An 18,642-nucleotide genomic window follows, 5' to 3' on the forward strand; every position below is an offset into this window, starting at 1 on the left:
CGCTCAACCATCTCCATTCGCTCTGGTATTTGGAATACTTCTTATTTGCTCCCTTTTGAGGGACACTGGGGTCTGAGAAACCCACTTCGTGGCCGAACGCCACTTTCGGTGCTTAACAGCCAATTTTTGGGACCCCGAACTGCGCGTTTTGGCCCCCGAGCATTCGTTTTGCATCGGTTTTCGTTCATTTTTGGCAGGTGCCTTTGTTTTATCATCAAGAAGGTCACTGGAGGGTGGGAGGCCAGCAATTATCTTGGCAACTAGTTATATTCCATTTTTGCCCTCCGACACCCGTTTTTCGCACTTCCGAGCCAATGTTGAACACCTTGGGGCCACTTTCTTCAACCCCAAACCACATATTTGTGATGCACACACATGGGAGGACCCTAAAAGTTTGTGGCCGGCCACTATTTCCATTTGACCCTTTTGAACCCTTCTTAGAAATGGCTTGTTCTCTCTCCTGTTTTAGAGTTTCCAAATTCGAACCACAGGATTGTGATGAGGAGACCTGGGAGGCCACCTTTTTATGGTGGCCGGCCACTATTTATTCTTGACCTTTTTGACCCCTAGCCGGCCGGCTAGGGGGGGTGGCCGGCCGGCCACCTGTAGCCAAAACACCAGGCCGGCCATGTTCCTCACTGTGTGTGCTTTCCAGCTGTACAGCTGTTTCCCCCAGAAAATATCTATATCCGGGGGATATTTTGTGGGGGAACAAAAGCTTCATTTTGGCTCCACTTTGGCCTAGACTCCTCTCTCCCTCTCTTGCATATATTGCTGGCCTCCCAACTCAAGAGAAGGGGTTAGAAGAATTGGTTGGAGCATATACATACATATCACCCCATTTCCTTCAAGTTTTGGGCTCCATTTTTTCATCATCTTCAAGCTCTACCATCACCACTCCATTCCAGCAGCAAGGGGAGGAATTCCATCAGCTTAGAGTCATCAAAGTTGGTCCAAGAAGCAACAAAAGCATTGGCCTTCAAGGGTAAGTTCACTTTCCCTCTTTTCTAGCTCATTTTTGCACCATTCCTCTAGCCATCTTGCTTACTGATTTGAGCTCCGACCAAAACTGAAAAGGTCATTTTTTTGAGCTCATTTTCTTGTTTCATTAAGGGCTCAACCCTGTTTGAGGCCCCCATATTGCACTTGCTTCAATATCCCCTTGTATGCCAATTTTCTTGCATGATTTATTAGCCTAGTGTGCTTCCATTTTTGGTCTTTTTATAGGCCTAGAAATAGTCTTATTTTGGCCCATTATTCATGTTTCATTAAGGGTCTTTGGCTGTTTGTTGAATATTTTGCACACTTTGTGTTATAGCCTCTTTTGAGCCTCATTTTGCATTGCATTTTTAGCATGTTTGTATACTGTTTTGGGGTTTTTACAGTTCTGTAAATATGCTTATTTTTGGTCCCTCTTCAATGTTGTAGAAGGGAATTTTTCAGTTTGGGCTGTGCATATACCACTTGCCTCTTTGGCCACCTTTTGGCCCATTTTCTTGCATAAGAGCTTAGCCATATCTATGTTTGTTTTTAGGGTTTTTACAGTTCTGTAATATGTCATATTTTGGGCCCCTCTTCAATGTTGTTGAAGGGCCCTAACCTGTTTGGGGTCAGCAGATGTGAGTTGCTTCATAACCTCATGTTTAGGGCCATTTTTGCATGCCATTGTTGCCCTATCTTTGTTTGCTGTTTGGCCATGATTTTTACTGGTAAAATGCTTATTTTTGGGTTGCCTTGCTTCTGTCTTTTCATTCCATGTGCCAATTATGCATGCTTTGTATAGCTGTAGTTCATTTCTATGCGCCTAATTTGCATTTCGGGAGAGATTCCATGCATCGGGTGTGTTTTCGCCTCATTTCGGGGCTGTTTTCCCCCACATTTCAGTGCTTAAATCCCATTAGCATGCTTGCATATCATTTCCATGCCATTGCATTGCATATGTCATTGCCTCGGTTTGCGTGCCCGAGTGCACGCATTTTGAGGCACTTCATTTTCATTCATCGGCCTCTTATATGAGTCTGGCTGAGGCTCTCTCATGTTAGTATAAGTCCACATTGCATTCTATATGCCTTTTTAGCCATATTGCATTGCGTATGCCATTGCCTCGGTTTGCGTGCCCGAGTGCACGCATTTCGAGGCACTTCATTTTCATTCATCGGCCTCTTATGTGAGTGTGGCTGAAGCTCTCTCATGTTAGTATAAGTCCACGTTGCATTCTATATGCCTTTTTAGCCATATTGCATTGCGTATGCCATTGCCTCGGTTTGTGTGCCCGAGTGCACGCATTTCGAGGCACTTCATTTTCATTCATCGGCCTCTTATGTGAGTGTGGCTGAGGCTCTCTCATGTTAGTGTAAGCCCATATCATATTTCCATGTCATTTGCATTGCGTATGTCATTTTCTCGATTTGCGTGCCCGTGTGCACGCATTTCGAGACATATCATTTTCGTAGCATTGTGCATACTAGGCTGTATCTTAGTTGCATTCATGCATATCATGCATATTGCATCGTGTTCGGGATAGGAGTTAGCCCGGGCACGGAGAACGAGGTGCGTTTCGTACTCCGAGTGACGGAACGCGTCTCAATTCCCCAGTCACCGACACTCCGGATCATCCATGATGGAGTTAGGTTTTGTTGTGTTTTCATGTACATTCATTCTACATTGAATTGCGCAATTCGGTTCCTCGGCCATCATGCATCGATATGCGTGATTGGTGGCACGAGGATCGAGGCATGCATACATTTGTGAAAATACATTGCTATGCCCCTTTCCTGCTCTCTGTTACAGCAAAAATCAAGAAGCAGCAACTTTCCGGAGTTTGGCACGCATTTCAAGAAAAATCACGAAACAGAGGCTAATCGGGGCATCCTAGTGGATTTCCGCGCAAGGCGGCCCAGGCATACATCATTCATCAGAAGCAAGGCAGTCCCTAGCTTGCATGCCAATTTTACAGTTTTCTTAGTTAATTCGTTAATTAATTAGGAATTTGTATATTATTTGGACTGTAATATTCTTTTATTTGGGACCGTATATTCATTCGGACCCTCTGCGTGAGGGCATAACTGTAATAAGTGTGTGTGTGTGTGTGTTGTATGTCTTCCAACCCCACGTCTTTCTCCCTTTTATTTATCCACTTTTGATGGTTAGATTAAGGCATATTTCAATTAGCATACAGTATGATAGCATGTTTGCATTCATTCATCTGTTTTGCATGCACCGGGCTCGGCGCATCATACTAACTGCATAGTATTTTAATTCCAAATTGAATACATGTTAGTTGTAGCATTCCATATGCCATGTTTAGAATAGCCGAGCCTGCTATAGTTGCATTTTGCATGTGTTGCATTAGGCATTTCTGTATACTTAGGATTCATGCATGGATTTCTAATGAATGTCTGTTTTGGCTGGGAGTACTCGGTAAGTTTTATGCTTTAGCACCCTTGCATGCGTGTGAGTGAATGCCATGAATAGCATGCTTACCATGAGGCTAAATGCTTATGTGATATAACTACCTGAATGCCTGTGGGTGAAGGTTGGGTTATTTGGATTGGAACAAATCATCAAATGTTTGTTTTAAGCCCACTAGATAGTGGCAAAACCATCTTTTCCTAAGCCCACCTGAGGGTGGCAAAATCTGCATTTTAAGCCTACTTACAAGTAGCAAACCATCTTTCAAATAAACAAACATGAAATGTTTTGTTCCAATTCGGGCGACCCAGTCTATACTTATATGCTGTGCGCATCACATAGTAACCTAGGCTAATAACCGGATAAGGACACACAAAGTTTTCAAAAATAGATATCATGGTTAGTAGAGGCCGATCTTTGATCGGGCGAGCGGGGGTGCTCACGAAGTGACCTTCCCCAATCGTACCCAAGTTCCCGAGCCGAGGCAACTTTGGTGATGACGGACACGTGGCCTTTGGCACCGAGTCAGGGTTTCCTAAATTTTCCAAAAATAAAATATTTAGGTGGCGACTCTGTATCTGGCAAAGCAGTCCATGTTTGGCACTTCTTTCAAAAAATCTGTTTTCTCAAAACGATTTGCCGGATTTGGACTCTTTGGTTCAGACTTAGAACCGTGACAAATTTGAGAGTCCTGAGCTGTAGTGACCCCAAAATGAACGGAACGGGAGCTCGTTCCTCCCGGGGCGGTTCGGGGACGTCTACAGTCACGTTTAATATAAACGAAGACAAAAAAATTTTGTCAAAGAAGCTACCAATAGAGACAAAAATAAATTCATCATTAAAAATGATAAATTTGTGACGAATTTTTTTGTCTCCAATACACTCTGTTGGGAACATACTTGTAAGTAATTAGCGACAAAATATTTTGTCATTAAAGGAGAAATTAGAGATAAAAGTATTTTGTCATAAATATAAGAAATGGAGACAATAATTTTGTCACGTTTAATATAAATGAAGACGAAATTTTTTTGTCAAAGAAGCTACCAATAGAGATAAAAACAAATTCATCATTTTTATGTCAAAAAAAAATTCGTCACACATTGAGGGTAATAGTGACAAAATGTGACAATATTTTTTGTCATGACAAATTTATTTAGCAACGAAATAAAGAATTCATGACAAAATTAATCATCCACCTAAGCCGAATAAGAGACAAAAAAAACCTTCTTTAGGGATGGAAAATTTTGTCAGTAATTCCATAATATTTTTTTCCACATTATATACCTATTTTATCAAAATCTAAATTTTAGTTCAACAAATATAACCCTATTCATGTTGAAACCTGTTGAATATAACAATTCCATCACAACTTAACCTAACATGTTATCAACACATTTACGAATTAACAAAATGAAAATATCCATTCATCAATACAAATAATTTCATCCTAATACAATAAACTAGTGAAATATCCACAAAATATCCAAAAGTTATAACTGGTTCAATTCCACCAAAAATCCAACACTAACTAGTGTAACTCCAAAAAGTGTATCCTTATCAAACAAAAATGAACATTCAAGCAAATTACATCATTGTTGCACGTCAAAAATGCCACCCCAATCCAATCTGTAAAAAAATAAATTAAAAGTTTTAGTAATTAATCAATTATACAAAAGATTAAAAACATTAGTAACTCATCAATTTACAATTAGATCAATTATACAATTTATCCCTGTACACAGACTTTTTTTGAGATTATGAGAACAAAAAATTAATTTTAAGGCTAATTCACAAATGGTGCATCCCATTAATGTGCCGTAAGTTCATACTACTTATATTAGTTCCTCCTAAGGTGTTTCTATTGGTTCCTGTACAAATCTGTAGTTGTGTGATAATTTAGCATTTCGACGGCTTTTTTTGAAGCTTTAAGTATAAAGAAAAAAAAATATTTTTTAGATTAATTCACAATTTATACATCCCGTGCACCTGTACAAATTGGATGTCATATGCATGTTTCCATTACTTCCTAACTCTTCAAACATGTATTCTTTTATAAAATTTGTTATATTGAAGTTAATATACTTTACCAAGAAGTATGTCCACTTGTGGATGAGTCCCCTCCACTTCCAAAGTGTCCAGTGAATCCTTTGGTCCTCAAAAAGTTGACAACATCAGCCATTATCTCCCCTCGCTTCTTCTTACCCTCTTCAAGATCTTCTATTTTATTGTTCTGCATTTATATTTGTTCCTTCTGTGTCTCTATTTGCATCTCAAGGCGCTTCACATAATCATTTGTTTCAGCATATATGGTAGTGTCCCTCCTAATAGAGAATGAAGGTCTCATGCCAAGTCCCTTCACATAGCCAGACCTTGGCTTTAGGACTTTGATTGATAGCTCTTCTGTAGTCAGAGGGGTTGATCCCGGCTGTGAGAGGTGATCAGCCTGTGTCTGTATCATATTTTCCTATTAAATATTAAAAAAAATTAAATAATTATTAGAAAATTAAATAAGATTATAACAAATAATATTCTAAAATTTTGTTAATAAAAATTGCAATATATACTCACATAATTACACTAAGCTTGAGACGAGATCCACTTATGTGTTTTCTCATTATAGTGAGTTTCCTTGTACAACTCTGCTAGATCAGGTAGCATCTTCTTTTCTTGTGCCTAATTCGATAGACCAAATATTCAATAAATAAAGCTAAGAATCTAATATAATTCTAAAAGTGCAAGGATACGTACCAGTTTTTCTACTCTAACAGGGATTGACCTAGAACCACACTTATGTTTTGTATACATCCTTTCTCTGTTCGCGATGTTGGCCTTTGATTATTCCTATAAGGAAGAATGACCAATGTAACAATGAAATGTATCATTAGTAAGACAAATATGTTGGCTTTTGATTGTTCCTGTAAGGAATAATGAACCAATATAACAATGAAATGTATCACTAGTAAAACAAATTTAATGCTTGATAACAAAGAAATTGCATTGTTCCTCTCTATCATTTTCCTATATATCATTTCAACTTAAAAGATATTTCAAATTATTCACTAGTTTCATTCAATTCTTTGAAAAATAGATTAGAGGACTTGTTGAGATTGCATCATAAGATGGTTTTTTTGGGTGAAAAAAGAAAAATGAGTAATTTACACCGTTCACAAATAGGAGGCATATAAGCATGGGCAAGATAGATTGTGAAAAAATCCATTTGCATTTCACAAGATATGGAACAATTACTGATACCAAACTCATAACCCTTTCTTTCTTCCATAACTCTATCAAATCTAAAGTTTTGTCTTAATACCCTATATTAGTTACTTAGCTAGTTGCTTATCGTTATCATGAAACTTCAAACCAAACCCAAGAACAAACAGAAAATTAATACAATCACAGAAACTGAAATCTTAGTTCTTTATTCTATGATGTGAAAGATGCACTTTAAGGAACCATAAATTAATCTCCTATTATGCAAGCCTTCCAATCCATGTTTAATAGTTTCCCTTTCTCATTTTCCCACTTATTTGGTTTTTATTATGTTCCACTTACATGCCTAGAAGATAAAGGGAAAAGAATACATATGGAATTTCACAACAAATTGATTGTGTTCTTTCTAGTTTTTTTAGAATCTCTCCCTATTCTAATCAAATTCTTTCTTTGCTGATATAATAAAAAAAATGAAAAAGGTTACCAGAAATTCTTTAGTGTTCCACTTTTTATCAATAAGATCTATCCACTTGGTAGGATCAACATTCTTCGGTGGGTGGTTTCTTGCATACTCCTCCCCTTTAGGCTCCTTCAGCTTCATGAATTGTTTGTGCAGCCTATAGGTATGGTTACTCAATCTCCAACCAAATTTTGTGTTCATTGCCTTCTCTATATCAACAAGGTCTCCTTGTAAATCAAATTGATCCTGTAAAAAATAGATAAGTCATAGATAATTCTTATAAAAAATTAAATAATTACAATAAATAATTAAGATTTCTAACCTATTATAAAAATGAGTAAAATGTCCTATAATAGAGTAGACAATGAACTTACATTCAAGCGTTGAAACATCGCCTCCTTAACGGAGGCATCAACATACTTCCACCTACGAACACTTGGATCTGGTAAACGAGTTCGCACGTCTACACCAATCTTTGAGGCTAGTTTTGAGGCATAGTCCCCTACCGGTGCACAAAATTCTGGAGGGATAGGCACGTTAAGTTTTCCATCTCTATCAACAAGGCCTTGAATAGTTTTTGATGCTTTGAATAGTTTTTCACACTACACAGGATATATGTATCCATAGAATTTATTATATTTAGGATTTCCATCATTTTTTTAATATGATATTTATGATCTTTAATATCACAAAATAAAAAATAATAATTACAAAGTGGATCCCAATTAATTGAGAGAAAAAAATGATTAGTTTAATTAAAATTTGGAAATTATTAATTGTGATTCTTTTTTTATTTTGTTTATAATTGTACTTCAAATTTTATCATTTAATTATTATCATAAATATTATTATGTTTAAATTTTTATATTAAATGTAAAATATAAAGTGTCTGTAGTAAACTACCACAGAACCAACTCATATTTGAGTGTCTGTCGTGTCTATGAAATAGTTCAACTCATATTTGAGTGTCTGTAAAATATAGAGTGTTTGTAGTAAATTTTTATATTAATTGTAGTTCATTATTTTCTTATCATGAACCAACTCATATTTGAACTATTTCAAATTCATTATCTATTTTGATATTATATTAAATTGTTAATTACCAACTCATTCAAAAGATTAAACTATAAAAAAGACAAACACCTTTTTAGTTATATTATTTTCTTATCATGAACCAACTCATAATTGACTTGTTTGGTTTTAATAAATTTGAGCTCATATCAAAATTGAGCTAATACAAACTAGCAGTAGCAGAAGCAGACTAGAAAACCTTATTAGCACAAACCAATCAAGAGCAACCAAGGAAGAAAAAGAAAAAAAGAAGCAGACACAATACTTCATGTTATTAGGCTCTCTTTCTTTCTTAGTTGATCCTTAAATAAATTCTAATTTATCTCAAGTATACAATCAAATTATTAAAATAATTTTAAACATAGGATTCATTATCTATTTTGATATTATATTAAATTTTTAATTACCATCTCATTCAACAGATTAAACTATTAAAAAGACAAACACCTTATTAGTTATATTATATTCTTATCATGAACCAACTCATAATTGAATTGTTTGGTTTTAATAAATTTGAGCTCATATCAAAATTGAGCTAACACAAACTAGCAGTAGCAGAAGCAGTCTAGAAAACCTTATTAGCACAAACCAATCAACAACAACCAAGGAAAAAAAGAAAAAAGGAAGCAGGCACAATACTTCATGTTATTAGGCTCTCTCTCTTTCGTAGTTGATCCTTAAATAAATTCTAATTTATCTCAAGTATACAATCAAATTATTAAAATATTTTTAAACATAGAATTCATTATTTATTTTGATATTATATTAAATTGTTAATTACCATCTCATTCAACAGATTAAACTATTAAAAAGACAAACACCTTATTAGTTATATTATATTCTTATCATGAACCAACTCATAATTGAATTGTTTGGTTTTAATAAATTTGAGCTCATATCAAAATTGAGCTAACACAAACTAGCAGTAGCATAAGTACCCAGAAAACCTTTTGAGCACAAACCAATCAAGAGCAACCAAGGAAAATAAAGGAAAAAAGAGAAGAAAAAAAAAAACAGCACCAATACAGCAGCAGGGGCACAACAACATCATATCGACATTACAAAAACAAACTCCCCTGTGACACAGCAGCCAACAACTCCAGTGGCAGACAGACCCCAACAACAGCCAAAATCAAAGAGGGCAAGAGGTTCAAAATCCACCATCGCAGATTATATACCAGGTCATATGCAAAAAAGATTCAAATCAGAATTTTCATATTAGAAGCGAAGTGACACATGCATGGTATGACTTAAATTTGGAAGAAACCCCAATTGGCTTACAACTTTTAACAAACAGCTCACATTCACACAATTTGATGGAGCATTCTTGGCTTAAGAGAGTTTTTTCTTTATTTTTTTTATTTTTAGATACACGTAATTTAAATATACTTAAAACGTAAAATATTTATGAAAAAACCAAAAATCAATAAAAAAAATATTGACAGTGTACTAAATTTTTATATTTTTTTGTATGTAGTGAATTTTTTATCGTGTTTTCATAAATTTTGTAATTTTTAAGTTTATCTAAAAGGCAAATTACACATATGGTCCCTATACTTTGTCTTTTGTGTCATTTTGGACCCTACACTTTCAATTGGCACAATTTTGATCCTTAATTTTAAATTTTATGTCAATTTGATCCATTGATAATGCTGTCAGTGTTTTTAATGAAAATAATCACTGAATTGATTGAAATTAACTCACCGAAGTTAGTAAATTTATAATTTTACTATAAAAAAAAAATATATTACACCTGACATTTATGACACATGGACCAAAATACAGGGGCAATTGCTGCAATTTTCCCTTATCTAAATTAAAGGGATCTAAAAAGAAAAAAAAAACTATAATATCTTAAAATGTTCACTAAAAAAATACAGATTAAAAATTAAAAATTAAATATTGAAAACTCCATAGTAAACAAGGTAATGTTTTCTATTATTTTTTAAGAATAAAAAATTATTATTATTTTTTTTCTTTGTATTTTTTGTCACAAAAAAATAGCCACATTAATTATCTACTTTTTTTTTTTTTTTTTTTTGTGGAGAGATTTTGACCTTTGATTTTTCTGAAATGAGTTTTCTAGATGGAAAGGGTAAAGTTGGTTTAGACAATGAGAAAAAATGCTTGCGTACAAGAGGGGCCTTCACTACGAGAAATGATAGTGGGTTTGCATAGGGTGCCTTCTTGGATAATAGTTTCAATGCTGGCATGTATGAAGGGCTTAAGTGTGAGACAAGTTAAGGGTCAGAGTGTGTCTCTTGGGGTCACGGTTTTAGTGCTCTCAAACACAAAACCACGGCCATTTTAATAAAGAGAAATAATTAGTAATAAAATATTTTTGTCTCCTTGAATACTAGAACAGAGAATTTATTATGAGTGACGAAATATTTTTGTCTTCCACTACTTAACCTTATGAGACGAAAAATATATTCGTCCCGCAATCAATCAGAAGTTATTAGTGACGAAATATTTTCGTCTCCCACTACTTATTCTTCTGGGACAAAAATATATTTGTCACCCATTTAATAAAAAGATGAAATGACATTGTCTGCATGATAGAGTGTTTATTAGTGATGAAATATTTTCGTCTTCCATAACTTATTATTCCCAGACAAAAATATATTTGTCACCTATTAAATGGAAATATGCAATGACATCGTGTAATAGGTAGGGAATTTATTGGCGGCAAAAAAAAATTATATTTTGTGACAAAAATGTTCGTCTCCAATGAGCTAAAATATTTGTTTGGTAAATAGTAAAAAATTTATGTTTTGTTCTTTTTTTTAAAAAAAACATTATATTAAAAAATATTATTGTTCAAGTCCTTATCGTTTAGAAGGATATATATATATATATATATATATTTTAATCTAAAACAAAAAAAATTAATAGCGATTAATAATTTGAACACATGTATTTAATACAAATTATATTTAGACCAATAATATTATGACACATGTGAAAATTGAGCTCATTCTAATCGTAGTAATATAATTTGAAGAAGAATTTACATTTGAAATTTTATTTTATAATTTAATAAAGGATGCAAAATTTCAGCCTTAATGAAAAAAAAGAATTACAACTTTCAACCTTAATGAAATGACAATATTTTGCAATTATAATAGTATAGAGATAAATTATGGAATATATCATTATTTAAAACTTATGTATTATGGGATAAATGATTATAATTTTAAATTTAAATTAATAAAATACTTTCAATAATTAGTGCCCCTCAAATTTGAATTTTGAAATGGATTGGTGTACTTTTTATTTTTTATTTTATATATTTGATATACTTTTCATTTGAAAGTCATAAATTAAGAGATATTAATTAATTAATTAATATTATTATTATTTATTTTGCTTGAATGAAAGCTATAGAGGATTTTTTTTAATTATTTAAAATCAAAAAATTAGAAATTTTAGTTTGAAATATTGAAACTCCCACAAGACTTGTGGTTAAAAACCCTATTTTACTTATATAATATATATATATATATATAGACAGATAGATTGATTTAATAAGAATTTATATTTGTTTCAGATATTTTTTTAATATACAAATTATTTTTTTTAATTTTTTTATAAAAATTATTTAACAATCCCATTAATAACCATAGTGTACGGGAGAAGTTGAAAATGATGTAATTTTGCTTGAATGAAAGCAATAGAGGATTTTTTTAATTATTTAAAATCAAAAAATTAGAAATTTTAGTTTGAGATATTGAAACTCCCACAAGACTTGTGGTTAGAAACCCCGTTTTACTTATATAATATATATATATATATTTAGAGATAGATAGATTTAATAAGAATTTATATTTGTTTTAGATATTTTTTTAATATACAAATTAATTTTTTTTTTAATTTTTATAAAAATAATTTAACGATCCCATCAATAACCATAGCGTATAGGAGAAGTTGAAAATGGTGTAATTTTGCTTGAATGAAAGCTATAGAGGATTTTTTTAATTATTTAAAATAAAAAAAAATTAGAATTTTTAGTTTGAGATATTGAAGCTCCCACAAGACTTGTGGTTAGAAACCCCATTTTACTTATATAATATATATATATATATTTAATAAGAATTTATATTCGTTTTACATATTTTTTTAATATACAAATTATTTTTTTGAGATTTTTTATAAAAATAATTTAACAATCCCATTAATAACCATAGTGTATGAGAGAAGTTGAAAATGGTGTAAGAGTAGGTATGAGAGAAGTCAAAAAGGCTTGTAGGTTGGGAGAAGTCAATAAATGCTGAGGTTTTTTTTTTTAAATCAAAAATTTAGAAAATTAAGATTGGGATATTTGAACTCTCACAAGGCATGTGAGGTAGAAACTCTTTTTTTCCTTATATAATAGATAGATAGATAGATTTAATAAGAATTTATGTTTTTTTTAGATATTTTTTTAATATACAAATTATTTCTTTTTAAGATTTTTTTATAAAAATAATTTAACAATCTCATCACTAGCCATAGTGTACGGGAGAAGTTGAAAATGGTGTAGGAGTAGATATAGGAGAAGTCAAAAAGTGGGTTAGGAGAAGTCAATAAATGCTGAGTTTTTTTTTTTAATAAAAAATTTAGAAAATTAAGATTGGGATATTGGAACTCCCACAAGGCTTGTAAGTTAAAAACCTCATTTTCCTTATATAATACTAGCCTATCACCCATGCTATGCACGGGATAATTATAGATATTTATATTTGTTTTAATTTTTTTTAATATATAAATTATGTTTTTTAAGATTTTTTATAAAAATAATTTAACAATCTTATCACTAACCATAGTGTACAGGAGAAATTAAAAAAACTACTGTAGTAACTATGCACGGGCTGTATCTAGAATTATTTGTATGAGGGGATTTTAAATGCTAATAAGAGATTTTGATCAAATCAATAAATGCAGGCATGTGGATTAGAAAAAGTTAATAAATGCTGATCAGGGAATTTTGACCAAATCAATAAATGCTGAGATTTTTTTTTAAATCAAAAATTTAGAAAATTAAGATTGAAAGATTGGAGCTCCCATAAGGCTTGGGGTTTAGAAACCTCATTTTTCTTAATATATTTACAATTATCTATATATGTGAATTGCGATTTTTAAATGTCTTTTTTTTTTAAATATCCTTTTTTCCATTAAAATTTAATATTTTGATAATAATCATATGTGTTTGACTTTTCAAGAAATTAAATGTCTTCTTTCTTTTATTATATTATATTAAAATTTAATATTTTGATAATAATCATATGTATTTGACTTTTCAAGAATTTTTTTATGCTTGTTTTTAATGCATTAAAGTATTATTATAAGAGATAATAATCATATCTGTTGGGACTTTTCAAGGAATTCATATGTGTTGGATTTCAAATTATTTTTTTTATGCTTGTTCTTAATGCATTAAAGTGTTATTATGAGGGTAAGATTTTGGGGTTGGGAGAAGTTAATAAATGCTAAGATTTTTTTTTTATAAATCAAAAAATCAGAAAATTTAGATTGGGAGATTGAAACTCCCACAAGACTTGGGGTTAAAAACCCCCTTTTGCTTAATATATAGTATAGATAAAGACAGATAGATATATCTTTTTATTTTTATTTTTATTTTTGTGTGGTTTCTATTCGGGTATTTTTTTTTTCAATTTATTTAAGATGGAGTTGTGGGTATCCTTTTTTTTTTAAATTTAATTTATCTGTGGTTTCTATTTATTTTTAATTATTATTATTTAGGTAAGTTATGATGTGAGTTAGATATGTGATAGACATGTGAGTTTTATTGATTTAAAGTTTATTTAGATAAACTTTAAAGATTATTTTTTTAGTATTTTAGTTTTTTTTGTTATGTTATAATATAATATATAAAATATAGGTAGATATCTACAACTTTAATAAAAATATTATCTGATTTTTTTGGGAAGAGAAAAGGAATGTAAGTTTTAATATTTTTTTTTGAAAATTTGTGAGAGAGATTAGGAGGGAGAGATTATGAAATATTTTTGTTATTAAATAAATAAATCAGTCAATAGTTTTTTTTAATCTATTTTGTAAATCAAAAATCAATAATTTTGGAAAATTGATTAATTTGTCCTATTAAGTGATTTAAAATTTTGATAGATATACATTTAAAAAAATACATAATTATATTATTAAATCATAATTCAAATTTAGATGTTATATTTTTCTGAGATCTATAGCTAAATTCTTATATTTTTTTTTTTATTTTTGTGTGTAACCATAGTGTATGGGAGAAATTGAAAAGGGTGTTGCAATAATTATGAGAGAAGTCAAAAGGGATTGTGGGTTGGGAGAAGTTAATAAATGCTGAGATTTTTTTTTTAAATCAAAAAATTAGAAAATTAGGATTAGGAGATTGGAGCTCCCACAAGCCTTGGGGTTAAAAACCCCCTTTTGCTTAATATATAGTATAGATACTAGCCTATCACCCGTGCTATGCACGAGATAATTATAGATATTTATATTTGTTTTAGATTTTTTTTAATATATAAATTATGTTTTTTAAGATTTTTTATAAAAATAATTTAACAATCTTATCACTAACCATAGTATATGAAAAAAGTTGAAAAGGGTACTGCAGTAACTATGCACAGATTGTATGTATAATTATTTATATGAGGGGATTTTAAATGTTGATAAAGAGATTTTGATCAAATCAATAAATGCAGGTATGTGGATTGAAAAATTTAATAAATGCTGATCAGGAGATTTTGACCAAATCAATAAATGTTGAGTTTTTTTTTAATAAAAAATTTAGAAAATTCAGATTGGGATATTGAAGCTCTCACAGGCCTTGGGGTTAAAAACCCCATTTTCCTTAAAAACCCCCTTAAGTGTTTATGTTTATCTAATTTCAATCATATTAAAAAATGAAATTATAAACAAAAGGAGATAACTTCAATTATACAAATCACATTTTTTTTAATGCTATCTAACTACAATCACATTTTTTTCATAACAAAAAAAAAATTAATTCAAAAAAAGGACCATTAAAATAGTAAATAAAAAGATTATTTAGTAGCATTGAACAAACGACAATCACATTTTTCTTTTTGTGAGTGTTTATGTTTATCTAACTTCAATCATATTAAAAAAATCAATTTATAAACAAAATGAGATAATTTCAATCATACAAATCACAATTTTTTTAATGCTATCTAACTACAATCATATTTTTCTCATAATAAAAAAAATAATAATTGAAAAAAAAGAACCATTAAAGTAGTAAATAAAAATATTATTTATAACCATTGAACAAACTACAATCACATTTTTCTTTTTGTGAGTTAACTTCAATCATATTAAAAAATAAAATTATAAACAAAATGAGATAACTTCAATCATACAAATCACAATTTTTTTAATGCTATCTAATCATCATCAATAATTAAAAAAATCAAACACAAATTAAGTCAATTGATAATTAAAAAACACAATAATTTATTTTCCAAAAAACATAGTGAGTTAAAAAGATCAATTACAATTTTTTTTTGGGTCAAAATACAATCTAATCATCATCAATAATGAGTATATTATGTGACCCTAATGAGTACAATCCATTTTGTTTTTCAAAAAACACAGTGAGTTAAAAATCAAATCACAAATTAAGTGAATTGATAGTTAAAAAAACACTATAATTTTTTTTCAAAAAACACAGTGAGTTAAAAAATTCAATTACAATTTTTTTTTCAAAATACAATCTAATCATTATCAATAATTGGTACTTTAAAAATCAAATCAGAAAAAAATCAAATCAAATCACAAATATTTTTTTCATAAATAATTGTAAAGAAAAACCATTAAAGCAGTAAATAAAAGATTAAATCATATTAAAAAAAAAGAACCGTTGAACAAACTACAATCACATCACATTTTTCCCATAATAAAAAAATAAATAAATGAAAAAAAGAACCTTTGACTAACTACAATCACATTAAAAAAATAGAACCATTGAACTAACTACAATCACTTTTTTTTCTTCGTGAGTATTTATGTTTATCTAACTTCAATCATATTAAAAATAAAATTAAAATAGTAAATAAAAAGATTAAATAACATTAAAAAAATCATTGAACTAACTACAACAATCATATTAAAAAAAAGAGCCATTGAACAAACTACAATCACATCACATTACAATCACATTTTTTTCTATGTGAGTGTTTATGTTTATTTAAGTTCAATCATATTAAAAATAAAATTAAAATAGTAAATAAAAAGATTAAATAACATTAAAAAAAAATCATTGAACTAACTACAACAATCATATTAAAAAAAAGAGCCATTGAACAAACTACAATCACATCACATTTTTTCCATAATAAAATAAATAAATGAAAAAAAAGAACTATTAAACTAACAACAATCACATTTAAAAAAAAAGGATCATTCAACTAATTATAATCACATTTTTCTCTTTGTGAAGGTTTATATTTATCTAACTTCAATCATATTAAAAAATCAAATTATAATTTTTTATTCGGTAGAAAAATCACAAATATTTTTATGCGCTATCTAAATATAATATTAAAAGAGTAAACAAAAGGAAAAGTCAAGAAGGAGAAAACGAAAAGAAGACTTACTGTTTGCATACGTGGTCACTGAAGTTGAAAATGTAGAAGTAAGAAGTCAAGAAGGAGAAAACAAAAAGGAGACTCACTGTTTGCAATAAGTATGTAAAAAATTAAAAAGAGTGTGTGTGTTGGAGAAGTTAAAAAGATTTGGAAGAATTTAATAATTGCTAAGTTTTTTTTTTCAAAAAAAAATCAAAAAAATTAAGAAATTAAGGTTCAAATATTGGAACTCTCACAAAATTTGTAGGTTAGAGATAGATATAAATAAATAGATAGATATAGATATAGATATAGATATTTATATTTGTTTTAAATTGTTTTTAATATACAAATTATTTGTTTTGGAAAAGGTACTGCAGCAATTATGAGAAAAGACAAAAAGTCTTGTGGGTTGAGAGAAGTTAATAAATGCTGAGGTTAATTTTTTTTTTTTTTTTAAAAAAACAAAAAATTAGAAAATTAGGATTAGCATATTGGAGCTCCCACAAGCCTTAGGGGTTAAAAACCCCATTTTGCTTAATATATAGTATAGATAGATAGATACATAGATAGATAGATACATAGATATAGATATAGATATAGATAGATAGATAGATATAGATATGGCACATACCATTTATATGACACGAGGACCAAAGTACTGGGACAACTGCTACAATTTGCCCTCATCTAAATTAAAGGGATTTAAAAAGAAAAAAAAAAAGAAAAAGAAAAAAAATTATAATATTAAAAAATATTCACTAAAAAAATATAGATTAAAAATTAAAAATTAATTATTGAAAACTCCATACTAAACAACGTAATGTTTTCTGTTAATTTTGAAAATTAAAAAATTATTATTAATTTTTCCTTTGTTTTTTTTCTCACAAAAAAATAGTTACATTAATTATCTTCTTTTTATTTTTTTCGTTTTTTTTTCTTTTTTTTTTTTGTGGAGAGGGGTTTTGACCTGCGATTTTTCTAAAATGGGTATTCTTGACGGAAAGGGTAGAGTTGGTTCAAACAATGAGAAAAAGTGTTTATGCAAGAGGCACCTTCACTATGAGAAAGAATAGTCGATTTTGCATAGGGTGCCTTCTTGGATAATAGCTTCAATACTGGCATGCATGAAGGGCTTAAGTGTGAGACATATGAGAGGGGCTTTAGTGCAAAAATAGAAGAAATGGTTTACAGAGTGCCTTCTTGCTTCACGACTTCAATACTTGTGAGAGAGGAGCAAACTCAAGTGCGAGAGAGAAATGAGAGTTTGTAGGAAGTGTCTTCTTGGGTCACGACTTGAGTGTCCGTGCACATGAAAATGAGTGATAAGGTGTGTCTCTTGGGGTCACGGTTTCAGTGCTCCGAAATACAAAACCATAGCATTTTAATAAAGAAAAATAATTAGTGATAAAATATTTTTGTCTCCTTAAATACAAGAACATAGAATTTATTATTGGTGACGAAATATTTTTGTCTTCCACAACATAACCTTATGAGACGAAAAATATATTCGTCGCGCAATTAATCAAAATTTATTAGTGACGAAATATTTTCATCTCCAACAACTTACTCTTCCAAGACAAAAATATATTTGTCGCCCATTTAATAAAAAGATGAAACGACATCGTTTGCATGATGGAATGTTTATTGGTGACGAAATATTTTCGTCTTTCATAACTTATCATTCCTAGACAAAATTATATTGGTTGCCTAATAAATGGAAATATGCAATGACATCGTTTAATAGGTAGGGAATTTATTGGTGACAAATTACGTTTGTCGCAAAATATATATATATATATATATTGTGACAAAAATGTTCGTCTCTAATGAGCTAAAATAATTCGCGCCAATGCAAATGAAATTGGCGCCTGAATTTTGCAGACGAAATTTTTTTTCGTCTCCTAT

At 30.1% G+C, this 18,642-nt stretch overlaps 1 long non-coding RNA gene across 2 annotated transcripts; it reads right to left on the bottom strand.

Annotated features, from left to right (window-relative positions):
- Positions 1-4,813: 4,813 nt before the first annotated feature.
- LOC145824723 (uncharacterized) lies at positions 4,814-9,472 on the bottom strand. Of its 2 annotated transcripts, XR_014366735.1 has the most exons (4): positions 7,459-9,472; positions 7,109-7,330; positions 6,160-6,252; positions 5,972-6,084 (listed from the first exon to the last, which is right to left on the bottom strand). It is a non-coding gene; the product is annotated as an uncharacterized LOC145824723 (long non-coding RNA). The 2 variants fall into 2 exon arrangements; XR_014366736.1 differs by lacking the exons at positions 5,972-6,084; positions 6,160-6,252; positions 7,109-7,330; positions 7,459-9,472 and adding exons at positions 4,814-5,037; positions 5,499-5,969.
- Between the last annotated feature and the right edge of the window lie 9,170 nt (positions 9,473-18,642).

The sequence above is a fragment of the Camellia sinensis genome, chromosome 4, assembly GCF_055761805.1.
Source record: "Camellia sinensis isolate YWXY chromosome 4, ASM5576180v1, whole genome shotgun sequence".
NCBI lineage: Eukaryota > Viridiplantae > Streptophyta > Magnoliopsida > Ericales > Theaceae > Camellia > Camellia sinensis.